The following is a 10,186-nucleotide window of genomic DNA, read 5'->3' as shown; positions in this document are numbered from 1 at the left end:
CCCCCCCCCCCCCCCCCCCCCCCCCCCGTAGTTAATTCTGCAAATTTTGTCAGTAAATCTTTTTCATCCATTCTAAAGTGATAATAATTTGCCGGATAACACTGAATGACATGTGTCATAAGCATTCATTGACGATCATGACAGTGTCATGTCATAAGTATGACTGTTTTATGACATTTTTATGACCCCCGCTGATAATCAGGCAAATTTTGTCAGTAACTCCATTAATGTCCAGTCCACACCTTTTTTTTATCCATTCAAAAGATACATAATTTGCCGAATGACACTTAACGACATGTCATAAGCATTCATTAATGCTCTTGACACTGTTGTATCATCATTATGACAGTTTTATGACCTTATTTATGACACTTTTATGACCCCACTGATAAATAAAGTGTTACCAAAACTTTTTTTTTTTTTTTTTTACACATTACCCATAAATAAATAGCTCACTGGAAATTAACCAAGGAACATAGGAGATTATGATTGTGCCGTTTGTACTGAGGTTTATTGTTCTCTTCTTTCATTAAATCACATACATGTTGCCACACTGTTTCATAGCTTAATGGCTTGTTACTGCCAGTGTTTTGTTTTTTTGTCTTTCTTGGAGTTGCTGCTGTTCCGATGGACATCCTCAATAACACAGCGCTGGTTAACACTCCTCTCAGTTGACTTTTTCTACTCAAGTCAGTGGTACAACGAAGATAGATCTTAGTATGGACCATTTCCTGATTTATGTAAATTTATTGACAGGTAATAGAAGGTTTGTTGCGATGGTGTCAAAGCAAAAAACATTGTATGGCAAATTGGGTAACACAGTGGGTTCATAAGACTGTCACAAGACCGCCATAATTATGACGTGACACTGTCATGAGCATCAACGAATTTAAATTATGTCACCTTTGAATGGATGTAAAAGAAAGACTGGACATAAATGGAGTTGGTGACATAATAACTATTATGAGCGTTCATTAATCCTCATGACAGTGTCATGTCATAATTATGACGTTCTTATGACAGTCTTATGAACCCACTGTCAAACTTTTAAGTCTGCCAAAGTGAGTTGCCATTTTCGAATTGTGCCTTCACAGACGCAAATGGAGTCGATTTGCCTTTTCGGCAACTAAAGACGTAAGCACAATCTGATTTTAATGTGTTTATTTTGTTCATGTTTAAAATATCTTTTGTGATTTTATTTGATTTGTTTTATTTTCTCCAGCCTCTGTTTAAATAAAAAAAAAAGTTGACCCGATCCCGAATTGTTTTTTTTTTGTCCTAGACGGGAAATGTGGAGTCAATAAGATTAATTTCCAGTGTTTTCTGTTAACCAAAGATGCACTTTATAGCTTCCTCTATGTTTGATTTTTCTCTTCGGTCGGTGTCTTGGTTCAATGTAAAAAATATATAAATAATGGTTTAAAAAAGTAATTAATTTGTCTAATTTGATAATGTGTTTAGTTGAACCTGTCACCAAATAATGCTTTACAAGTGCCTTTATCATTTGGATTGTGAGTTGTTAATTAATGCCTCAATGCAATAAACACTGTCGTGCGCTGGGCCAGTGCTCACTCCAGTTTTTGTTGACTCCTCCCACTTGCTTTCTCCAAAATGATTTACCTATAAAAAGTGTTTGAATCTGCGTTATCTCTTGTATGATGATGATGAAGAAAATTTGTTTGAATTGATTCCTGACTGCGTTATTGGAATATGATTCTCGAAATGCCTGTATTTGGACACTTCTCCAATCCTTAGCATTTTCTAACTGCAGAGCTGTGGGAATGCATAGGAAATCAAATCATTCAATATATAAGAATGTTTATTTCCTTTTTTCTCATTCAGTCCTATTGAATTTCAACTCAGACCTGCAAATAATCTTGAGTAAGCACTCAAATCGCATTTAATTGTCATTGTGTTCATAGCCAGCTGGCTAAAATACGGCAGCTAATCTGCAACTTCAATTTGCGACCAGAGTGGTTGACCCATAGACTTCATAATATATAGATGGGACACGGGGGCCTGCATTGTTGGCGAGGCCGTCAAAGCTGACCGAGTGGAATCACGGACAAAGAGCTTTTCCGGTGAAAATTATTGTGAATAAATGCTTAAATCCCTGAATTCTTTACAAAAATGGACGTAAAACAGTCTTGATTCTTGGTTAAAAGCAAAACATGCAGTTAGCATTTATTTTACGTAAATATGTCGAAGTACAATGCTAGTCTGTTAGTGAATGTAGCTAGCGGCCGCCTGATGTAAACTGAGCTTTTCCGGTGAAAATTCTTGTGAATAAATGCTTAAATGCCTGAATTCTTTATAGATATGGACGCAAAACAGACTCGAATCTTTGGTTAAAAGCAAAAAAAAAAAACGTGCAGTTAGCATTTATTTTACGTAAATATGTCAAAGTACAACGCTAGTCTGTCAGTGAATGTAGAAGCCACCTGATGCAAACAGCTTTTCCGGTGAAAATTCTTGTGAATAAATGCTTAAATCCCCGAATTCTTCATAGATATGGACGTAAAACAGTCTTGATTCTTGCTTAAAAGCAAAAAAAACTTGCAGTTAGAATTTATTTTACGTAAATATGTCGAAGTACAATACTAGTTTGTTAGTGAATGTAGCTAGCAGCCGCCTGATGTAAACAGCGTTTCCGGTGAAAATTCTTGTGGATTCATAAATTCCCGAATTCTTTATAGATATGGACGTAAAACAATCTTGATTCTTGTTTAAAAGCAAAAAATGTGCAGTTAGCATTTATTTTACGTAAATATGTCAAAGTACAACGCTAGTCTGTCAGTGAATATAGCAGCCGCCTGATGCAAACAGAGCTTTTCTGGTGAAAATTCTTGTGAATAAATGCTTAAATCCCTGAATTCTTTATACATATGGACTTAAAACAGTCTTGATTCTTGGTTAAAAGCAAAAAAAACGTCCAATTAGAATTTATTTTACGTAAATATGTCGAAGTACAATACTAGTTTGTTAGTGAATGTAGCTAGCAGCCGCCTGATGTGAACAGCTTTTCCGGTGAAAGTTCTTGTGAATACATAAATCCCTGAATTCTTTATAGATATGGATGTAAAACCGTTTCGATTCTTGGTTAAAAACAAAAAAACATGCAGTTAGCATCTATTTTAACGTAAATATGTCGCCCCCCCGATGCAAACAGAGCTTTTTCAGTGAAAATTCTTGTGAATAAATGCTTAAATCCCCAAATTCTTCACAGATATTGACGTAAAACAGTCTCTATTCTTGGTTAAAAGCAAAAAAAAAAAAAAAAAAAACTGCAGTTAGCATTTATTTTACGGAAATATGTCAAAGTACAACACTAGTCTGTCAGTGAATGTAGCGGCCGCCTGATGCAAACAGAGCTTTTCCGGTGAAAATTCTTGTGAATAAATGCTTAAATCCCGTAATTCTTTATACATATGGACTTAAAACAGTCTTGATTCTTGGTTAAAAGCAAAAAAAACGTCCAGTTAGAATTTATTTTACATAAATATGTCGAAGTACAATACTAGTTTGTTAGTGAATGTAGCTAGCAGCCGCCTGATGTAAACAGCTTTTCCGGTGAAAATTCTTGTGAATAAATGCTTAAATCCCCAAATTCTTTATAGATATTGACATAAAACAGTTTCGATTCTTGGTTAAAAGCTAAAAAAAACAAACTTGCAGTTAGCATTTTTTTATGTTAATATGTCGAAGTACAATGCTAGTCTGTTAGTAAATGTAGCTAGCGGCCGCCTGATGTAAACAGAGCTTTTATGGTGAAAATTCTTGTCAATAAATGCTTAAATCCCCGAATTCTTCATTGATATGGACGTAAAACAGTCTTGATTCTTGGTTAAAAGCAAAAAAAAAAAAATTGCAGTTAACATTCATTTTACTTAAATATGCCGACGTACAATGGTAGTCTGTTAGTGAATGTAGCTAGCAGCCGCCTGATGTAAACGGAGCTTTTCCGGTGAAAATTTTTGTGAATAACTGCTTAAATCCCCAAATTCTTCATAGACATGGACGTAAAATAGTCTTGATCCTTGGTTAAAACCAAAAAAAAAGTGCAGTTAGCATTCATTTTACTTAAATATACCGAAGTACAATGGTAGTCTGTTAATAAATGTAGCTAGCGGCCGCCTGATGTAAACAGAGCTTTTATGGTGAAAATTCTTGTCAATAAATGCTTAAATCCCCGAATTCTTCATTGATATGGACGTAAAACAGTCTCGATTCTTGGTTAAAAGCAAAAAAAAAAAACCTTGCAGGTAACATTCATTTTACTTAAATATGCCGACGTACAATGGTAGTCTGTTAGTGAATGTAGCTAGCAGCCGCCTGATGTAAACGGAGCTTTTCCGGTGAAAATACTTGTGAATAAATGCTTAAATCCCCAAATTCTTCATAGATATGGACGTTAAACAGTCTTGATTCTTGGTTAAAAGCAAAAAAAAAAACGTGCAGTTAGCATTTATTTTACATAAATATTGCGAACTATGATGCCAATGCAGTAGCGGCTAATTTCTCCCGTTGATGTTTTTTTTTCACAACGTTTGAAAATGCATTCATGGTACGAAAAATATAATGATTACCTAGAATCATCAAACAAATCGCTCCTGAGACAATCCTTCCTGTTTGTATGCGCTACAGCTTTTGTACTTTTACCCTAAATCTGGCGTGGAATTGTTGCATGTGTTGCTGCAACCGATTGCGAATAACTGAATCAAATTGTGGGATGGGCCCGCTGCTTGAAGGTGTGGCGCAGTGGCTTGCCGAATTGACTATATTATATCAACTTCTGGTGAAAGTTGGAATTGGTTATTGCTTCAATACTAACAAACCGACTTAGTTTCCTTCCCGCCTCCTATGTTTTGGCTCGCACCCTAAAAGGCTTTTTAGACTGATTGCACACAATAGCCGATCACTTTACACTCACGGTCATCAAGTTGTTCATTTTAATGTCGCCGGGTCCATTCCTACCCCTTCGGCTCCACATCTCAATTGCATCTCTTGTTTCTCCTGCTTATATTATCACTTTTTCTACTTCCTGTGCTACCCTTACGTTATACATAATCACCTAAATTTGAACCGGGAGAAGGTTAACGGGTGACACGGACGAGTCTCATTTGACAGGAGAACAAAAGTGTGTGGGGTGTTTGATTCACTTGCGCGCTGTCGACTTCTCGAATTCCTATTTAAGTATTAATAAGGGCTTAGAGACGCCGGGAAGGCCGCAAGATGCGAGCGCGCGGCATGAATGTTGCACGAGTGCGCGTACCCAATATCCCTTAAGTTGTAGGGACATAAATCAGTTCACACATATACAATGTTATCTCCGTACAGTGTAATGTTCCCTAAGGTGTGTGCGAGTAAGCATCTAGCCTGCTCATTTTCCCATGTAATGATCATGAGGGGAAGAAGGGAAGCGTAAAACGTGCCATGACGGTCTTACGTAAGTGACGTTATAAGGAAGCAACAGAGGGATGTGCAAGCTTTTCAAAAGTTTGGACACATGCTGAGACAAAGCAGAAATGTGGTAAGTTAGATATCATTTACCCTACTAGCAGAATACAAGTATAAGTTATTGAATATTTATTGAATATATACGTTTAAATTAGGGCTGTCAAATGATTAAAATTTTTAATCAAGTTAATCACAGCTTAAAAATGAATTAATCGCAATTCAAACTATCTATAAAATATGCCATATTTTTCTGTAAATTATTGTTGGAATGGAAAGATAAGACAAGATGGATATATACATTCAACATACGGTACATAAGTACTGTATTTGTTTATTATAACAATAAATCAACAAGGTGGCGATCCATGGATAGAAAGAGTTCTTAAAAGATAAATGTTAGTACAAGTTATAGAAATTTTATATTAAAACCCCTCTTAATGTTTTCGTTTTAATAAAATTTGTAACATTTTCAATCAAAAAATAAACTAGTAGCTCGCCATTGTTGATGTCAATAATTACACCATGCTCATGGTGCTGAAACCCATAAAATCAGTCGCACCCAAGCGCCAGCAGAGGGCGACAAAACACCAAAAACTAGGGCTGTCACACGATTAAATTTTTAAATCGAGTTAATCACAGCTTAAAAATTCATTTTAATTAATCGCAATTCAAACCATCTATAAAATATGCCATATTTTTCTGTAAATTATTGTTGGAATGGAAAGATAAGACACGAGATGGATATATACATTCAACATACTGTACATAAGTACTGTATTTGTTTATTATAACAATAAATCAACAAGATGGCATTACCATTATTAACATTCTGTTAAAACAATCCATGGAGACTTGAAGTTCTTAAAAGATAAATGTGAGTACAAGTTATAAATATTTTATATTAAAACCTCTATTAATGTTTTCATTTTAATAAAATTTGTAAAATTTTCAATCAAAAAATAAACTAGTAGCTCACCATTGTTGATGTCAATAATTACTAGGGCTGTCAAAATTGTCGCGTTAACGGACGGTAATTAATTTTTTTAATCACGTTAAAATATTTGACGCAATTAACGCACATGCCCCGCTCAGACAGATTTAAATGACAGTACAGTGAAATGCCCACATGTTGTGTTTTATGGAGTTTTGCTGCCCTCTGCTGGCGCTTGGGTGCGACTGATTTTATAGGCTTCAGCATCCATGAGCATAATTGTGTAAGTAATTATTGACATCAACAATGGCGGGCTACTAGTTTATTTTTTGATTGAAATTTTTACAAATTTTATTAAAACGAAAACATTAAGAGGGGTTTTAATATAACTTCTATAACTTGTACCGACATTTATCTTTTAAGAACTACAAGTCTTTCTATCCATGGATCGCTTTAACAGAATGTTAATAATGTTAATGCCATCTTGTTGATTTATTGTTATAATAAACAAATACAGTACTTATGTACCGTATGTTGAATGTATATATCCATCTCGTGTCTTATCTTTCCATTCCAACAATAATTTACAGAAAAATATGGCATATTTTATAGATGGTTTGAATTGCGATTAATTACGATTAATAATAATAATATTATCTAGGTCTTCGAAAAAGACCCAGATAATTAGGAGGGGTTTTTTTTCCGGCCAGCAGCAGGCACTGTAAGAAATGTAAAAAGACGTCAATGTTATGGAGGTGGGGAACACACCACAAATTTTGCTACTGAAAGTCTGACCTGCATCAGAGTTAGCATGACATTAAACTGTGAATTTGTTAACCTGCAAAATTCGAGTAGGAAGCCGCTTGGAGAGAAGCGCCCTCCTGTATGTGTTTTATGATGTTAACGTTAATTAAACTGTCTGAATTGAAGTGAACCGAGGTTTACCCCTTCTCCCAGTTTTCATTTTTATTTTATTTATGTGTTCTGAAAGGAGCATATTGGGGCTTTCATTTTTTGTTGAGTTTGGCTGTGCTTGTGGACAAAATCAGTAGTTTTTTACCTGTAGGAAGGCTCCATTTTTATTCATTTTTGTTATTCCCTGACTAAGAAGTTTTTTTTTTCCAGTTATATTTGATTTCTTTATTTAGACAGGCATTTTATTTTTTTGGCATTCCTGGATAGTTAAGAGATTATTAACAAGTTTGTATTTAATGTTTATGTCTATATAATTGAAGTTATGTTCAAACATTGCAATTTATATTTGCTAATACATCCATATATTTATTCTGTAAGTTTTCAAAATGTTTCTTTAGTAGTTTTTGAAAACAAAGGTTTGAATCGAACAGTGTATCATCTGAACCAATACAAATGAAAGTTAGTATAAGTCAATACAAATTTATTTAGCATTCATCATTTAGCCTATCAAGTAATTAGGTTCATATTTGTGAGAAATGTAGCCCTGACCCCCATTCACCCAATCTTTTTGGTCTTATTAATGTTCCATTCCCAGCAAAAAGTGTACATGCAGGTTATGCTGTTATATTATCCCGACCAATGTTGAGACCAAACCTCATGGTCGTAGCATTAATCTTTAATTTTTTTGCTATTATAGCACGAAGGTCATTGATGTCTCCTAAACTGACCCTGGAGGGAATCCATTTCATCCAAGCGGAGCTGCCAGCTTCTATGAACCACATGGACCACGGGACACACCCTGCACCCATGCTTGAGGTCGACGTGGATCTGGGATTTGCGCTCTTCTTCCTCTTCCTCCTGTGTTTCTTCTTGTTGGTGACAGTTGTGCGCTGTGCTCAGACGGTGGTCGACCCCTACGGGTCCATCTCCACCTCCACCTATCAAGAGGAGCAGATTACCTGAAGGCCTTGCCGAGTTGAGACGGGCTCGTCATTAAATGAACTGTAAATGCACTTTTGTCAATGTTTGGCAGTTTAGCGCTTGAATTCAACATATGGCTCAGTGGATTCATTAAACTGCCATTTCATACTTTAAGAGGATGCTTGTTTCATGAAGATTTTTTAATGCATTTTTTTATTATAATGTTATGCTAAGTGCAAAAATAAACATTGTTGAATGATTGCCTCACTTTTTTTCTTACCACAGTACTCCAAAGTCAATACAGTGCTACCATAACTAATTGTTGTCATTTTTCTCTTGAACCTTTTGTTGAAATTTGATATGGTTACCCTGATTCTGCCTTCTTGCCTGGGTCTGATGCTGTTTTGCCTTGCTGTTTGATCGTTGTCGACCTGAATAAATTGTCAACTTGTGTTTCGAAGCCTCTTTCAGCTTTCAAAATTGAGTCAGTACAAGGGGTTATGACTAAGGTGAACGTGCAGAGTTTGGCCTTTTGGCTGGGTTGTTGGGATTTCTGATTGGTGATTCCGGCAATCTGGCTAAAAGGTCAGATTCCTTCACCCAAAATGGATATCAACAGGACATGTCCCCCAAATGCCCCTGTTGGGTCTAAAACACCTTCTTCAATTTAGCTGTTGACCCAGAGCGAGGAGACAAAGGCAAGACACAAGGAGGCAGGAGGCGGAGAGTAGACTTTTACCAAGCTGCAGTTTGGGAAGAGGTCTGAGATCGGGCAACGTGACTAAGAGCGTCTCATCGAAGTCTCTCTCAGAGCTCCCCGCGCTGCTGACTTTTATTGAGGGCTTGTTGCTGGGCAGAATATAGTTACAACACTGTTGTTCGATGGGGCAAGTTCCTTATTCTAGTCATTGATTAAATTAACAGTCACACTCTTGAGCGAGCAAGATAACTTTGTTTTGAACACACATTTGCACTCGAAGTAGCTTGGTGGAAAAGTACTGAGACGTTCTGTGATGAATCAACATATGTGTGCGTATCTATTTATCAGCAGAATGTGTGATAAATTGCTGGTAATAAAAATGTAAGCGTATGATTATGGGCTAAAACTGTATTCTTCATAATAGCTTGGGAGAGCGCATATAATAGCTGTGGGAGAGCAAACTTGTATAACCCGTAGAGTATAATGGTTATACAATCAAGCATATCTTACAGTCCCCAAATCAACAGGAAGTGACCTAATAGATCTGTACCTACCATAGCAAAGCCCCATTGTAATTTCTTCAGAAATTGCAGTTTCTAGTTTTAATGAAGTGTTTTTTGTTTGTTTGTTTGTTTGTTTGTTTGTTTGTTTCAATGAATTTCATCTAGAAGCCGACAGAGAGCGTTGCAGTATGCAGTAAAAAATTAGGAATGCATGAGTGCTAAATGCTAGGACTTAGGTTTGGTCTCAAAATTGGTAGGGCTGATGTTACCGTAATGCATATAATGCAAACAATGATCCAAATAAGGGACGTAGCATGACTTCGTTGTTCCTTGTGGAGGCTGTCCTGACCGCAGTAGTTTTGCAGGTTAGCAAGTCTAATGTTATGCTAACTCTGATGCAGGTCGGACTTTCAGTAGCAAAATTAGTGGTGTTTCCCCCACTTCCACAACATTGACGTCTTTTTACATGACTTAGAGAGGCTTCTGCCAGCTGAAAAAAAAACAAAAAACAAATTTTAATATCCCTCCTCTCCGAAGTGGGCAGAGGAGGCGGCATGTTGTCGACATTAATCTGTTGGGGCTGTGTGAGTACGTGTGTGTGTGTGTCTTTGTGGCGGGATTGGGGCGCTTCAACTGCGAATGGACCGGCACATTCAGCAAGTGAAAAGGGATAAATGTAAATCTGAATATAATGAAAATAAATTACTTAATAATGTTTTATTCTATCATTACAACAGATGGGAAGACAATCTAAATTAC

Source organism: Corythoichthys intestinalis, chromosome 22 (genome assembly GCF_030265065.1).
Source record: "Corythoichthys intestinalis isolate RoL2023-P3 chromosome 22, ASM3026506v1, whole genome shotgun sequence".
Taxonomy (NCBI): Eukaryota; Metazoa; Chordata; class Actinopteri; order Syngnathiformes; family Syngnathidae; genus Corythoichthys; species Corythoichthys intestinalis.
This window is presented reverse-complemented; position numbering follows the sequence as displayed.